Raw genomic sequence first — 4960 nt, forward strand, 5'->3', positions numbered from 1 at the left:
CTGGTACTAAAGGGAAGCCACTTCAAAGGGTCTCACATGTTTGGAACAGGAAAATACTACCCCCGTGGTAGTCAAAATGGCTTGAAATCACTGCCAGGAAGTAGTGGCTTTTCATATGATCTATCTTCTTGCAGTTGTGACTTAAATTTATTGGAGGATATCAGGAGAAACCTTGCTGGCACTGAAGCCTTTTCAGATTCTACTTTGCTGGCAAAAGGCAGGAAAACAGAAAATCAGAGATGGATACAAATAAGTGCAAAGGCACTCTGACAACTAGCTCTCTAGCTCACAACTTCAGCATGCCTGCTTATGAAAATATGATTTTGAAAATCATTGTCATATTAAAATGATATTTAATTGAGATAAAATTGAATATTTAACGTTTATCTTAAAATATATCATTTTAGTCATCTTTATGAAAATTCATGGTTTTTATTTATTAAAGCCTATACATCCTCGGAAATTTTTTTAGTTTTCTCTATATACTGTATACCCCAATTAAGTTGCTAAATAAGGGGATTATATTGATCTTATTTAATTTATGCATATTGTACTATCTAAGAAAAATGTTTGTAACATATTCCTACTTTGAGGAGAAGAATAATGAATAGCTTAGTAATAAAATAATACTAATTACTCTTCTTGTGGTGTGATATACTCTAGGAAGATTATGGAAACATTTACTACATTATGCCAATGTTAGTGATGTTACATTTATCATGTGCCTAATGATGTATTTATCTGATCTCTTTAACTTCAGTGATATTTTATCCTTTTATGAATAATAAGAAAATTATTACATTGGGACCATGTGATATCATTTGGAACCCATATTTTCAAGCAACTCTTTCCACAGTGTTTTTAGCATAACTTGAGTATTTTGACTGAATCAAAGTTTACACTGATGGATGCTAATTGTCAATCTCTATCGTTTCTCTATTTAGAACTTATTTTATTTTCATTTCATTAGCAGAATGACAGAGAGAGAAAGAGGGAGAGACAGAATGAAAGAGATCTTCCATCTGCTGCTCTACCCCCCAAATTATTACAATTGCCAGAGCCGGACCAGGCCAAAGCCAGGAACCAGGAATTCCATCCAGATCCCCCACATGTGAGGCAATGCTCCAAGCAGTTAGACCATATACTGCTGCTTTCTCAGGTGCATTAACAGGGAGATTCATCAGAAGTGGAGCAGCCAGGACTAGAACCAGAACTCAGAAGTGGGATTTGGGAATCACAGGCAGCAACTTAACCCACAGCATCACAACATTGGTTCCCTATTTTTATCATTGCTTCTACACTTATAACTTGCCATACTTATGTAATAAAAATACTTTCTGTATCCCATTGCAGCACTCTATCTCATTCATATGGAATACTGAGGTTTTTCTTTTTAACACAACATCAAAATTTAATACAAGGATTATTCTTTTGATTTAAATATGGTGCCAAAATTATGAATATCAGCAGTGTTTACATCATCTTTCTACTATTTGTTTATGCAAGATTATTACCCTCTACAACAATAGGATATTCGTGGTTTATTTTGTATTTTCTATTTTAGATCTGGTGCCATAATTGGTAACAGTGTTAAAATCCCAATTCTAATGCACTCATAGCAATTTTAATTTCACAATTTTTAAGTACTTCTGCTGGGCAGATGAAATATCTGTATATTTAATCAGGAAATAAATATGATACTTCCATTAAAATCAGTATCACAGGTTTCTAATAAACGATAGTGAATTTATTCTATATTAAAGGAGTGTAAAGAACTATAGCATTAAGTGCAATGCAAGATCCTGAGAGAAATCATGTATTGTAAGAGATAAAAAATAAGCACCATGTGAATACTCACTTTACAGGTAAGAAAATTAAGATATACAAATGTTAAGTAACTTGCTAAAAATCACTCAGATAATAAATACCAGAGACAGGAATCCAGGTCAGATATTTCCTTCATAAAGTAAGGTCTACATTACTGTAGAAGGGAGATCTGCTGAATGCATAGCATATGTGACATTACATCAGAAACACTTAGAACTTTGAAGGTTAAATGAAACATAATTTGACAAACTATGTAAGTAGTTTATTTAAAAATATGTCATATTTCAAAATTTCTGTGTCAATCTTGGTGACTGTTCACGTTCATTGCCTTTAGAATAAATTTGAAATTATTTAAAATATTTTAAAAGCAATGTGTACAGCATGGTAAGTATAGTTAATAATATTGTACTGTGCACTTGGATTTTGTTAAGAGAGTAGATGTTTAATGTTCTCACTGCAAACACACATACGGAGTTAAGTGTATGAAATGATGGCTATGATAATAAGTTGGTAAAGGAAATCATATCATGATTCATATGAACATCAAAATGTGTACATTAAGTATATAAAGCTATATTTGCCAATTAAACACCCATGTAACTGGGAAAAAAAGAAAAACAGATAGCAATTGAGTGTAATGTATTGATCTAATTGTTGAGTTGGTTATGACAGAATGATATTGGAAAATAAAGCCTTCATTACATAAAAATTTCCTTCTCTTACATTACGTCTCTAAACCATAATTTTAAGCAATGTCTGTTATCATTTCAAATATCCATTAATTAATTGATAAAATTGCAGAAGAAAACTCAAAATCTGATAAGCAATATATATTCAGCTTCAAAAAGAAAAAGTATAAAACAGGCCCACACAATATAATCAAATACAGGGAAGTGAAGCTTGAATATTTACTTACAACTACTGACAGATGCTAATCATTCAGTGAAGTCCTGTCCTCACTTTCATACTGTGTACAAGGGCACCTATCTAAAGAGCACATCTATGGACTTCTGTTGCAACTAGAAGTGTTCATTTTACACTTGGTCTGTGGACCAGGAACATTTAGTGGGTTTTTGGTTAGGGTCAAGACAAATGTTGCCATATAGAATGGAGCTTGAGACATTACTTGAGACAATTTTTAATACTTTTTCTTATATAAACCATGAAATAAACTACTAAATTAAGATACCTTTCTTAGCTCTGTAATGGAATCATGATAAACAAAACCTCACTCCCATTCCAGAAATAATCTGCGGAAAACTTCCATGGATTGTGTTAAGGACATATATTAGAAAACTTCAGATATATACTAGAAAAATAAGCATCAGTAAAAGACACAATAAAGGAAACCTCAATACTGTGTAGGCAGAGTATACAGCACAACTTCAAGTCTATTGAAAAATGAAATTAAAATAGAAAGTTTATTCAGTGAGAAGATGCTTTGAATATATGCACAGTATTATTAATATATGAATTTTCAATGAACTTTGAGAAAATATCGCATGTTGAGTTTCTCAGGCATGGAAAGCCAAGACACTGTGGCAAAAAAAAAAAAAAATGACATAAATGAATTAATGCTATAACTAGTACTCAAACAATACTTTTCACTTTGTGTTTCTCTGTGAGTGCAAACTGTTGAAATCTTTACTTAGTAAATACTAAGTAGATCTTCTGTTTATAAAGATAATTGAAAATGAATCTTGATGAAGATTGGGATGGGAGAGGTAGTGGAGATGGGATGGTTGTGGGTGGGAGCGAGGTTATGGGGGGAAAAAGCCACTATAGTCGAAATGTTGTACTTTGGAAATTTGTATTTATCAAATAAAAGTTTAAAAAAACAAAATTAATAAAACTATAAAAATCTCATATAAAAATGAGTCTTCCAAAGGGTTAAAGGGAAGATATATTAAAGATATCATGAAATAAATATACAAAATTTTAAAAAAGTAACTTGGAATAGTAACATATAATTTTTTGTAAAGTGAATAGCTAGCCTAAAACTGTAGAATGGATAGAATTAAAGAGCAAGTAACTAATTATTAAGACAGGACTTTGGAAAATTTTGCAAACTTATCAGAGAGATAAACAGGTGAGCCCTCTTAATCAAATCATACATTGAGAATTTTCAACATATTAATAGTTACCTTTCAGAAGGATTGAAAGAGAACTGACTTATGAAAACTTTGCGGTGAACAGCAGTTAAAGAATCTCTTTAATTTTCCGAAACATCATTAGTCATATTAACTTCATGTTGTATCTTGAATGACAGATGTCCTACAAAGTTCTAAATGTAGTAAATCTGATAAGATGAATTTATTGCAAAGATCTCCTTTTATGATATTTTTAAATGTTGTTAAATTAATCAAACACTCTTATACAGAATGAAACATATGTCAAATGGAAATTAAATGTTAATGTTTTGGTGGGGTTGTAAATATGGATGTTAGTCTTCAAGTTGTTGCATATCTAAATCAATATACTTTGCTATATCACAGCTCTGATGTTTGGTTTTTATCCTCAAACATTAAAATATAGAATTCCTTGTCTCTCCCTGCCCCTAACTTGTGCCATTAGGATTGTAAACGTGGATTGGAATACACTCAAGAATGTGAATTTTATCACATATGGTAATTTTAAATGAAAACTCCTGTCATTTCTGTCTACATTGTGCTTGTTTAAGAGATCTCACCTATGCAGAGTCCCTTCAGATTATCTCATAAACCTCAAAACTCAAGTGTCATTAGAATGGGTCCTCCGTGGATTGCATTAGCATCTTGTAAAGCACACTGGCAGGTATCTCTTCCCTCGTTTTTCTGGTATTGAAAAATAACTGAACTTGGTCTACAAAATTCAGCTGAGATAATGACTTTAAATAAATAAAATGTTACATCACCAATAAAATAATTTTCTAGAACACTTAAACTTGGTACATACTCTCAGTCTTTTAAGACACATCTTTCTTGAATTTTTGGAATATTCATTGATCAAATACTTCATAGATTTTGAGATACTGTAAAAGACACTTGGATTTCATCACAGTGGTCAGTATCCCTTACATATGTGCCAAAGCGAACAACAAAATACCATTATTTCAGGAAAATACACATGGCTTCCTGGTATTCCTGTCATTCTC

This window comes from Oryctolagus cuniculus, chromosome 5, assembly GCF_051225735.1.
Source record: "Oryctolagus cuniculus isolate XC-2025 breed Fujian yellow rabbit chromosome 5, ASM5122573v1, whole genome shotgun sequence".
Classification (NCBI taxonomy): Eukaryota; Metazoa; Chordata; class Mammalia; order Lagomorpha; family Leporidae; genus Oryctolagus; species Oryctolagus cuniculus.